General features: G+C 39.8%; 1 protein-coding gene across 1 annotated transcript in view; it reads left to right on the top strand.

Moving 5' to 3' along the window:
- The window catches only part of SYN2 (synapsin II), a 255,075-nt gene that overhangs the window by 142,626 nt on the left and 99,398 nt on the right, over positions 1–13,051 (top strand). The gene's annotated exons all lie outside the window — the stretch shown is intronic.

Here is a 13,051-nt window from a genome sequence, read left to right as displayed (position 1 = left end):
GGCAAATGCATGATGGGAGGAGTGGGGTGGGTGAAAAGAAGTAGCTTGAAATGAGGCTGGAAAAATAGATTGGACTCAGAATGTGTTGGAGCCTTGAATGTACAATCATTTCACAAGGTGTGACAAGAAAGCAGAGACAGTGAGGATTTTCTTTGCTTCCAAATACTTGAGTGGATCTGAGATCTTATTGGGGTAGATAGCGCCTCCAGTGATATAGATTGAGACCCAGTCTTACCTGCCCATCCTATGTTACTTTTGACTTTATGGCCTCCCATAAATTTGTCACAGTGGAGACCGCCCAGCATGCCAGGGGCCTTTCTCATTTGACATCCTGAGTATATCTCACCTGACTAACCCATCTTATTTTTTTGAGCATAGGTTTCCATGATGACATCCGTGATATTTCTTAATTGTTCCATGTTGCAGCCTACTTGCACTTGCCATCCCTTCTTTGAAGGAGTAGAAGCAAGTCCTTCTCAGGCCATCATACGTAGCATTCATGTTCAATGGAGGAAACAAATCTAGCCAGTGGGTGGCAGTAGAAGACCACAAGACATGCCCATAGCTTATGCTGATCTTTTGACTGAGGAAAATGGTGGCACATAAGACTGGAAAGACACAGCTAGCCTTACCTGTAGCTGAACTAGGTGACCACCTTCTCGCACCTACAGGAATGCTGGGTACACAGGAAGTTGGAGGACCATACATTTATAGTGGAAGTGTTTCCAGAGATGCTCTAAACCGGGAATTCTTAACCATTTTTTGAGTCAATGGACTCTTTTGTCAGAAGCCTGTATAGGGACCCCTTCTCAGAATCCTGTTTTATATGCATAAAATAAAATACAGAGGACTGCAGAGGAAGAAATATAGCTGTCAGAATATTTCAAAAATTCATGGACCCTTGGAAATCTCTGTCAACTCTAGGTTAAGAATTTCTGATCAAAATCAACATGCTCATTCAATCAATCAATAAACAATTTATTAAGCACCTTTTTGCCAGGCACTCATTCTGCAGATAATGAAGCTGGAGGTCTAAAAAGGTCAAATGACTTGCAAGTCTACTATCACTCCTGCAGTGGACTTCTTTTAACTATACAGAATGAGTGCCTGGCAAAAAACTTGTACCTGCCATTGTTATTAAAATAACAGTCCTCCTAAGGAAAAGTAACACTTTAGGTCATAATTAATCACCAATGTATCAATGTGACATCCCAATCCATAGGAATCTGCAAAAGAAAACCATATTTACCTTTAAGGAATTTGCATTTCACTGGATCTGAAGCATCTGAGAGCAGATTTTGGGGGGGGGGGGCGGTGCTGGGGTTAAGTGTTAAGAGGAAAAAGGGGCTTGGGCTACTGTCGTATGGGAGCATCGTGCAGTGGAAAGAGACACTAGGTTTAAAGCCAGAGAACCTGGATCAAGTCCCTCACTACCTGTCCCTTACTGCCTGTGTGACCTTAGGGAAGTCACTGTCTCTCTGACCTCACTTTCCCCATCTGTAAGATAAAGAAGTTGACCTCTGAGGTCTAGCTTTAAACCTACGAAATTATGGAAGGGGGTTTAAGGCTAGGAAGGCTGACAAATAGTGGGAGGCTCATACTTTGTGCCTTTCACACTTTGCAGGGGATAATTTTATAGATCAGGGCAGAAATGTTTGGCTCCCCAGAACTAGCCTCTAAATTTTACAGGCTGCAAGTAATAGTGCCTGTCATTCAGCAGCAGCATAAACACAGCTGGGATTAGCACCTGGTTAACAAGAAGAATTGACACAGGACTATCAAGTTTTTATTGTTGTAGTAGTAGCAAAGAACTGGAAACAAAGTAGATGTCCATCTCCTGGGGGTTAGCTAAAGAAACTGTGATACATTTAATGTGATGGAATATGACTGTGCCATAAGAAACAAAGAATATGATGAACACAGAGAAGCATGGAAAGATTGATATGAACTGATGCAAAGTGAAGTAAGCAGAACGAGAAAAACAATGTAAGTGGAAAGAATAATAATAAAGCAATGGAAACAAACGCTGTAAAATTATAATGACCCAGGTTGGGCCCAAAGAAAGTTCTCTCTGTCTACTTCTTTGCTGAGGTGTGGGACTATGGGTGTGCAATGCTGAATATATTGTCAGACTTTTTCATTCTATTGATTAATTTTGCTGAACTGACTTTTTGTTCTTCTATAAGAGATCACCCTCTATAAGAGATGGGAGAGGGCAGAGAAATGCATGAAGATATCAACACAAATTTATTCTTAATAAAAAATAAACAAAATAACTAGTAAATAATGATTAATTAGTAAAATTCAATAGGAAGCTATGAGATTCTAGTGCTTCCTTCCACACAGCCTGTCAGTTGGGTTCTTTGGGCAGCGATGTCGTGGGGTCTGTGACTCACTCTCCTGATTTGATATTTAAAAGTTGAATTGAGGGCATCTGGGAAGCTTACCCAAGTGTAGCTCCGTATCCCATACTGCTGAGCCCTAATGGAAAGCAATTTCATGTAGGTTAGCCAGGACAAGAACCATGCTTAGATTCCTGTGGCATAAACACATGACAGATTAAAAATTCTGCACATGGTCAAGGACGACAAATGTCTTGAAGGCAGATTGTTGAAGGAAGAGACCTTCACCTGAAAGATGAATCAGGCAAACTGTGAGCATTTATTAAGCACCTATTAAACATGCTAGGCACTGTGGATACAATACAAAGGTGAGACAGTATCAGCTCTTAAGGGGCTTCGTAAATGACAAATGGTTGTATGGTATTATACGATGACAAATCAACAGATGGATCTGCCCTTTTACAGGCTGCATCCCATGAGACTATAAATGACTCACAAAGATACCAAAAACTTGATGAGATATGTTGATTCATCAGCAATGGAGGTGATAAGCACAGAATCATAAGACTCACAGAACTTTAAAGATGGAAGGGACCTTAGATAGCACACAATCCAAACCTTTGATTTTATAGATGAGAAAACTGAGAACCAGAAGGCTCAAATGATAAGACTCCCCAATCTCGGTAGCACCAAGATTCAAATTCAGGTCTTTAGGTTTCACATGTTTTCTCTTTCCAACATAACACCATCTCTTCTTCCATCATGATCAAATCATTGGTATTTGCCAATTCTGAAGTCAAGTGTATTGTGAGACCATGGGCTAGAGGCTGTCATTCAATAGACATTTGTGTGCTGTGCACCTGAACTGCGTGAAGAGGGACTGAGCTAGGGTAGTAGTTTGTGATGGGGAAGAGAAGAATGAGAGTCCAAGATGTATTGTAGAAAGAGTATTGACAGGAGTTGGCAACTGAGAGAAGGTGGGCAGGTAGGGAAGAGGAAGAGTGAGGACAAGCACCAGGTTACTCGTTGACTGGAAGGTGGTGGTGCCATCAGCAGAAATAGGGAAGTTGGGGCTGAGTTTTTTGTTTAGTCTGGAATATATTGAGTTGGAAATGTTTATGGGACATTCAGAAGATTATATCCAACAGGTAGATCGACAGTGTAAGTGGAGTTTAGGAGAGATATTAGGATACATATATGCATTATATATTTATATCTGTGTGTATACACACATATATGTTTTTTATAATATAGTGTATATATCATATATATGTAGTATGTATATAGTAGAGTATATATAGTAGAGTATATATAAAGGGCACCTAGATGGCTCAATGGATAGAATTCCTGGATTCAAGAAGACTCATCTTCTTGAGTTTAGATCGAGCCTCAGACACTTCCTAGCTGTGTGACCTTGGACAAGTCACTTAACCCGATTTGCTTTGATTTTCTGATCTGTAAAATGAGCTGGAGAAGGAAATAGCAACCATTCCTCTATCTCTGCCAAGAAAATGCAAATGGGGTCATGAAGATTCGAATACATCTGAAATGACTGAGCAACAGCAAATAGCGTAATATGTATTCTATTTATCTGTCTGTCTATATAATATGTATATTATCTATATCTATGTTTATTATATATTATAATCTAGTATATGTGTGTATATAAGTACGTACATATGTATGTATGTGAGTTATCCAAATAGAGATGTTACGGGAACTGTCTGTGAACATTATTTTTAATTTTTGATAACTGTATTTTAATGTAATTGGTTTCCTTATCCTACGTATCTGATTTAATGCATTCAAGACCATTATTCTGAGAAAGGGTGCCTAGGCTCTACCAGACTGTCCAATGGCTCCACGACACACACAAATGTAAGAGCTCCTGGTGTAGGGAGAGAGGAGACAAGGGTCCAGGCAGAGCTGAGAACAGCAGGTACTTAAGAAGCAGGAGATGGAGAGTCATTATGAAAAGAACTGTGTAGCCAGTGAAGTAAGAGAGGAGACAGGAGGGACTGGCATCGCAGAAGACAAGGCTCTGGAGACAATTAAGGAAGCTTTAGGGATGTCCTCAGGGGTGACATCCACCAGTCTCTTCTCTAACACAGGGAGAATTGTGCTGCTTCTTTGTAGAGGAACCAAAGAAAGAAGATTCCTCTTGTTCATGTTTAATTGTCTAAAAGTTATCTTACGCCTTTCACACACATAGGGGAGAGTGAAACTTGAGCTAGGGTTTAAATACGGGGTAAAATTTGGATCAGGAATGGCAGGCTGAGAAGGCAGGGCTTTTCTAGCCTTTAAGGCCTGGGATGCTGCTGAAATCAAATCTGAATCATTAGCTTCACATGTCCTACTTGGCAGATCTGCAGCTCTTGATGGAACTTTTTGCTTGGGACAGGAAATGTTAAATCCAGAAGCCCTTGGTTGTTGCAGCAATCAAGGGGAGGAGGCTCATTACCTGACATATTCAGGAAGCTGAAAACCATTAAGAACACACAGACCCTCCCTCAGCTGTTAGGTTTGTTAAGAGAACGTTACAATCGAGGGAAATTGATGACACAGACACCATAGATATTTATAGTCTAGGTAGCAAATACACATTCTGTGTCTGGGATTTTGCTCAGGATTGTGACCATATAAGGGGTCTAGTCTTGAAGTGTAAAATGAGGGGGTTGGGCTAGATGATTTCTAAGGCTTCTTTCAGCTTTCAGCTCTATGCTCATTATGCTTTTGTGGTCTTATCTACTCTGACAGGAGTACCATCAACAAGTCAGTCAATCATCATAGTCAATAAGGTTTTATTGAATAAATTGACAAAATTTCCTCTGAGGATGAGATTGCTTGAATTTCATTTGGAGGTGAGAAAGCTGAGGTTGAGAGAGGTTAAGTTACCTGCCTAGGGTCACATAGTTAGTCATTGTGTAGGCGGATTGGGAAATTCTTTCATTTCTGATCTGGTTTTGTTTTATATTAATACTACACTCCTTTCACTGGAGCCAATGGGAGACATATTCATTTATTTAGTAAGTGGCCTATATTGCCAGAAATAACTTATCCTTATGACAATCCAAGGGTTATTGTGAGGATAAGGATTCCTGTTCTGGAGTCAGAGGAGCTGAGTTCAAATCCTGACACTGCCACTTGCTATCTGTGTAGCAAGAAAATGCTTATCTCAGTGTTTGGCATATAGTAGGCACTTAATAAGTGTTTCCTTCATTCTCTGCTTCCCCTATCCTTCCCTTCCTCTTTTCCTCCTTACTTTCCTCCCTCCCTCCCTCCTTCCTTCCTTCACAACATTGGAGAAACAACTTGGTTTTTCCAGCTCTTAGTTTTCTCCTCTATAGAATAAAAGTATTGTACTGAATAATCTCCACTGCCCCTTTCAAATTTAAGTGACAGAATTTCTTTCCAATTCTAAATCACAGAATCTGTGAGTTGGAGGGCACCTCAGAGGCCAGCTTCTTCTATGTGCTTTGTCACTTAATTGTATCTGACTCTTCATGACCCCATTTGGGGTTTTCTTGGCAGAGATACTAGAATGGTTTTGCCATTTCCTTGTCCAGCTCATTTTATAGATGAGGAAACTGAGGCAAACAGAGTTAAGACTTACCCAGCATCACACAGCTAGGAAGTATCTGATGTCCTCCTGACTCCAGGGCTTTTTCCACTGCACCACCTAGCTGCTCCCCAAGGGGCAGCTAGTCCAACCCATACTTGAACAAGAATCCTTCATGACTCACAGGTGGAAGAAATGGCTTGAAAGGCCATGCCACTGAGAATCCCTGAGCTAAACTATATTAGTTGCTGTTAAATGAAAACTTCATAAAGTATAAGGTCTATTTTGATGTTTAGTATTCAGGGACTAAAATACCAATCTGTCATTTGTGAACCTATGAGGACCAACTACAGGTCCAGTGCCATTCAGAGTACTCGGGGGCTATAAAAACAATAAGAGCAATGATAACAGTACAGATGGACAACAGGCATGATCCTCTGAATCTGTCAAATATAAGTAAAAGTGGTTTGTCTGAAAACAAAGCCTATGAAATGGACAAGAGCCAAGAATGGAATCACAGAGTCCTCTGGGGTGACATCCACCTGAATTCAAACAAGAACATGTTGACACAGAATCATTGTCAAGCAAATGGCTAAGTTGTGCATATATGTTTACAGAAATGGAGGGAGGGCATGACCATGAGTCTGGACATGGAAAGTTATCCTTTAGAAGGTCGACCTTCTTTTCAGTCATTGCAGATTATGCAAGAGGATGATGGAAATTGTACCAATATACCAATATACCAATGCAGGCTGCAAAAAATGAGCATCTCTTCAGTGCTTAGAAAGATATCAGGTGGCCAGGATTCAGGAGCTTTCTCTCCTTCATGAACTAACAGATGACAAGTCTACATTTTCTAAATACAATTCCCCAAATCCTTTGCCAATTTCTCTTTATGCCTTCCCTCTAGAATTTTCTCCAGTTTATCTTGTATATGTCTTGTTTGTATACAATTGTTTACATGTTGGCACCTCCATTAGACTGTCAGATCCTTGAGATCAGGAACTGTCTTTTACCTTTCTTTTTTTTTTGAAATATAATTTATTTATTTTCCATTTTCAACACTCACTTCTACAAGATTTTGAATTCCAAAATTTCTCCCATCTCTCCCCTTCCCCCCACCCCTTCCCCTAATCTTTCGTCACTTCTATCATCCCCCCTTTTGCCATCTCCCTCCCCTCTATTTTCCTGTAGGGCAAGATAGATTTCTACACCCTATCACCTGTACAACTCATTTCCCAATTGCGGGCAAAAATAATTTTAAACATTCATTTTTTAATTACCTTTCTTTGCATCCCCAGCACTTTGTACAGTGTTTTGCACATGATAAGTGCTTAATAAATGCTTTTTGATCAGCTGACAAAATGTCCATAAGAATTCATCAAATAAATTGTAGTGAAACCAGAGCGCCATTACAGACCAACCTTTGACTCACAACTATTAGATATAGCATTGAAAAAAAATCAAGAATACTATTTTTAAATAGATGCCACCATCTAAAATACTAATAATCTCTAAACAACATGGAATGAAAAGCTTACAAGGTAGACCGATGTAGCAGAAGAAACCGAAACCGTATTGGAAACAGGACAAGCTCCAGATCATCCCCTATGTCCTTTATTCTCTTGAAGTTGTTTTGAAGATACTTTCAATGAATCTAGTGAAAATGAGCTTACATCACAATACTTATTCAATAACAATAACAACAAAAAAGGTCATTCACCTACCTACACAACAATCTCAAGAGCATAGATATAAAAGGATAGTCAAAGGACAGTAATTCATCCTAGGACTATTTCTGTCAGAATCTCATCAAAACAGATGAAAATAAAAATTTAAAAATACACATTCATCACACACACCCTCATGTTTACAATCACTTACAACAAGCAACGCAGGAGACTGAGGAACAAAAATGATGCATCAAAAAGTCCCAAGGGTGTGAACAATAATTCATTATTGACTTACTAATAATGGAGCAAACTACTAAAAACAGTCATAACATTTCTCCTATCTTTATTAAGGATAGTAAAATTGTCAACTTGGTTTCCCACTCATGACTTATTCATGTACCACATATATGTAAAATAGCCCTAACTATAATGAGAAGACTAGCACATCTGAGACCTATATGGAAAACTGTGGTCTATTTACAACGCACTGTTAATACAATAATGTCAATTACAATTTATATCAAATGTAGTAACTTTCAGGGAAGCCATTAAGCCTCTATGGTTCTACCTTTTCCTATATACATTGTCATCTCTCCCAAATAGGATTGAGTTTAGCTTGCAAATCAGTGGTAGAGGTGCACCAGAATACCAGAACTTTTATGACTTTACAATTTTTAATTTTTTACATGAATTTCTTAAGGAAAATCATCAGGATAAAACACTTGAGAGTGGTGGGAAAATGATGACATGCATCAAATCAGACCATGGACAAGGAATATTAAGATGACAGAGAACCCAACTAGAACATGTCTTTATCCTTCACTAGTTCATTGTTTTCATGAGGTCATCATTGTGGGTAATCTGTAGCCCATTCATGCCTGTTCAACATGCATGACTCTTGTCAACGAATATTCCACAGAGACCCAATCAACAATGCTAGTGGCCTTTCTCCAGATCTCTTGACTTTGAAACATTCCTATCAACCAACCAACAAGTATTTATTAAATACTTGATATGTGCCAGACATTGGAATAAGCAATGAGGATACGAAGATAAAAGTTAAATAACTCCTGTCCTCCAGGAGCTTACATGCTAATGGGGGAGACATATACATAAATTGGTTGGTTGGTTGGTTGTTGTCCTTTGTTCTTGAAGAAGATCAAAATGGCATCACTATGTTGGAGTCAAGGTACAGTGTGTCCCCATGGGACTGATCATACCAATATCACGTTGGAAGACTGTAACACAAGTCAGGCACAAATAGATGTGGAATATATCAAAAAATGAATACAAAGCAGTTTGAGGACTGAAGGAAAATCAGCAAAGACTTCACGTAGAAAGTGATGCTTGATTGAGTCTTTAAGTATCCCAAGAAGTAGAGATGGGAAAAAATGTGTTTCCAGGCATGGGGAACAGCTAGTGCATAGGCACAGAGAGCAGGGATAGAATGTGTTTGCAGGACCTCAGTAGATCTGATGTCTGAGTATGTCTGTATGTCTGAGTCGCAGAATGTGAGGAGAGTAATACAATGGTTAATAAGAAAGAAAAGGCAAGATGGAGTGAGGTTATGAAGAATTTCTAATGTTAAACAGGACTTTATATTTGATCCTCGAGGCAATAGGGGACCACTGGACTTTATTGAGAGGAGAAACCAGTGCTTTAGGAAAATCACTGGCAGCTGAGTGGAGAATGAAGTGGAATAGAGAGAGGCTTGGAGAAAAGGTACACCAATCAGGGGTGACTGTACAACTGAGAGTTGATGAGGATATGAATTATGGTGGTGACTAAGAGAGAGTGAAAAATTTGCCAGAGCTGTTGCAGAGGTAGAAATAGAAAGAGCTGGAAACTGAATGATATATGGGGTGAGTGAGAGTGAAGAGTCCAGGATAAACTCAAGGTTGCAAACCTGGGAACCTGGAAGGATGCTGGTATCTGAGATAGTAGTAGGGAAATTTAGAAGAGAAGAAAGTTTGAGGAGAAAGATAATGGGCTTTGTTTTGGACATTGTGAGTTTGAGATGCTTATGAGACATCCAGTCATAAATATTCAATCGGTAATTGGTGATGGGGGACTCAAGTTCAGGAGATCTTGTGGATATATACATATACCCAATATATACATCCACCTATATAACATACATATAAACATGCATGTGTGTACATATTACACATGTATATATACACATTGTGTACACAGGCATATATGTATGAATACATGCACATTTGTGATCTATATTTACGTGTATATATAATGTGAAATACAGATGACCTATGATATTTGTCATTAGTGATGCTCCCAACATAACACATTATGACCCACTCCATTTCTTCATACGTGTACATTTTAGTATACAGCTTCATGAATTACTGACTGAAAAAAAAATACCTAGTAGACAGCTTTCTGAGTCCTGACCGCTGCCCCCACAACCACTTTCAATTTAACTTGACTAATAACTTGGACAACAGCTGTTGTTTATTGCCAGGTCTCACACTCACTCAAAGATTCCCTTGCTTAGTATGACTGTTCAGAGTTTGTGGTTCAATAAGAGGTATAAGTGGAACAAATGTTTCTACACCAATGGCCAAGACCTTAAAAAAAAGGCGGAGAGACAGAGAGATGGAAACAAACAGACCAAGTATGGGTGAAAAAGACAGGAACAGAAAGGCTGTGTATCTGTGCATGCATTCTCTTGGGCATATGTAAGCAACTGGGGAATTCTGGAGGACGCTTGGAGGTGTGGTAGAAATAATGGTGGATTTATAGTCAGGTTGTGGGTTCAAATCTCAGCTCTCTTCCTTTCTTACCTCCACTACCTTGCACAAATCACTTTACCTTTTTGGGTATCAGCTTCCTTATCTTATAAAATGAGGAGGTTGGGTTAAGTCATTTGTAAGATCTCCCCAGCTCTAAATCTACCTCCTTATAATGGAACTGACATTGCTTTGTCCTGTATAAAGTCAAGGAAAGAGGACCATGGCAGTTGTGGCAAATAGTGGAGGCCCCAGAGTCAGGGAAGTGAGCATCTCACCCTGGCTACTTGGTACCTATTTGACCTTGGGCAGCCACTTAGCCTTCTGGGCTTCAGTTTCCTCATCCACAAAATGAGGGAGTTATACCAGGTGGCCTCAAAGGTCCCCTCTGACTCTAAGTTCTATGATCCTATTATTACCATCATAAAGACTTCACAGCATCACAACCTTCGGGGACTCTCTCTCTCTCTCAAAGTACAGACATTCCTAATTCTGTCTGTGCTACACATATCTAGACTTCAGTTTCCTTTTTTATAAAAGGACTAAAGTGACTTAGTTGTTTGCTAATGTCTCTTCTAGCTCCGAATTCTCTGGTTCTATGAAGCGCTTGTGCTTTCTCAACTTCATCCCCCTAAAACTTGATGACCTAGGAGCCCCTTTGTATCTGGATCTTAGCTGCCCTCCCCGCTTCCTTGGCCAGGGATCATGGAGAGCTGTAACTTCACCAAACTAGATTGGGAAATGACATCCTGGAAATGTAACCACTTTCATTCCATTTCCAGTGATCTAGTGAGTTAGCATTTATGTAATTCAACTAAACATTTTGGTGGAAAACTACACAAATCTTTTCCAATCTCTCTTACAGGGAGCCCTTGGGGAAATGGCAGGCAGAATGCCTCTTAGGCTTTTCCCCATGAACTCACATTCATAAGAGATTAAATCTCTTACATAGTCTGGGACAGTGCATTCACTGATTTTCGACTAGTTTTCTGCAGTTGTTTGGCTGGTCAGCCAATGAGAGGCAAACATTTACTGGATGCCAACTCTAGGCCCAAGATATGCCATACACTATGTGCAAGAGAAGACACAGTCCCTTTCCTCAAGGAGCCTTTTGTCTAGTGGTAGAATTATATATGCACATATTAAAGATATTGACAGGATGGCATCTAATAAACCTCTATAGAGCGTTGTAGTTAGTCAGTATTTTGAAAGTTTAGAAAGGGGAGGATCCCAATAAGTCAAGGTTCAGAAAGAGTTTTATGAAAGGAGAACTTATTTTCATCCATTCATCCAACCATCCATCCGTCTATTAATTCATCCAATAAACCTAGTATATACAGTATGCAGAGCACTCTACTGTGTATTGTAGGAGATTATATGTATGTGTTCATCCTTCATTGCCAAAGAAGACCATGCCATCAGAGAAATGATGACACAACTTGCACTTGACTTTGTTTTGAGTGAGGGAGGGCTGTGCAGGTCCCCAGCCTCACTTCTCCTCCAGAGCCATCTGAATCCAGTGACCAAATATTCATCAGGATGACTGGAGATGACCCAGGGTGAGGCAACTGGGGTTAAGTGACTTGCCCAAGGTCACACAGCTAGTGAGTGTCAAGTGTCAGAGGTGAGATTTGAACTTAGGTCCTCCTGACTCCTGCTCTATCCACTTCACCACTTAGCTACCCCTTATAGGAGATTAAAAGTTTAAATTGCAGATTTATAGCCAGAAGGCTTTGATATCAAATTATAAAGACCAAGGAATCTTAGCCTTTTTTTATGTCTTGATCCCTTTTGAGAGTGAGGAGACTCAGAATAATGTTTTAAAGTCATAATAGAAATGTTAACATTTCAGTTAGGAGTTAATGAAAGTAATGGGGTTTTTTTCCCATTGAAATCCAATGACCCTTTGAATTCTATCCATTGAGGGTTAGTGCACTTCAGTTGAAGAACCCCTGAACTAATCCATACCTCTCATTTTATAGATGAAGAAACCAAGTCCTGAAGAGATTAAGTGCTTTACTTGAGGTTATGCTGCTAGAAAGAGGTGGAATTGGGATTTGAACTCGTCTTCGAACTGCAAATCCAGATCTTTCCACCTTCTGTCTGTGTTGTCTCTTCCATTAGAATGTGAACTCTGAAAGCAGGGACTGCCTTTGCTCTTGTATTGGAATCTTTAGTGTTTTTCTCATGCTTAATAAATACTTTTAAACTCATTTATCATGCTGCACTACACAGTCACAGTTCTTATGGAACTTAGAGTCTAGAGGAAGAGGGAAACAGAAGGGGACACAGACAGATAACACTACTGCTAGCAATTATGTGGTAAGTGCATTGAAGAGGTACAAAAGAAAGGACTGTGTGGGAAGCATGATGCTGACAGTGAGGATAATGGAAGGCTTCATGGAATTGGAATAAGGCTTTAAAGGAGAGGTAGGACTTCAACAGGTAAGGGGATAGAGGGCAGTCCAAGTGGAGGAACAGCCTGAACAAGGATATGAAAGGAGGAAAGCACAAGGAACCTTAAGGAAAAAGAGAGTAATTCAGCCGGCAATCATGTGGAATGGGCAGATTCCAAGCATAAGATGGTGTCAGATCATGAAAGACTTTGAATGCCAAACAAAGAAGTGTGAACTTTACTCAGTGGGCGACAGGTAGCCCATCATTTATCAGATGTGTTGTCAAAGGGATTTCTTTGGGGTATGGTTAAAGTAGATGCTCACCAAGTTC

This window comes from Notamacropus eugenii, chromosome 3 (genome assembly GCF_028372415.1).
Source record: "Notamacropus eugenii isolate mMacEug1 chromosome 3, mMacEug1.pri_v2, whole genome shotgun sequence".
NCBI classification, from domain to species: Eukaryota; Metazoa; Chordata; class Mammalia; order Diprotodontia; family Macropodidae; genus Notamacropus; species Notamacropus eugenii.
Note: the sequence above shows the minus strand (reverse complement) of the source record. Positions and strands in the feature narration are given on the sequence as shown.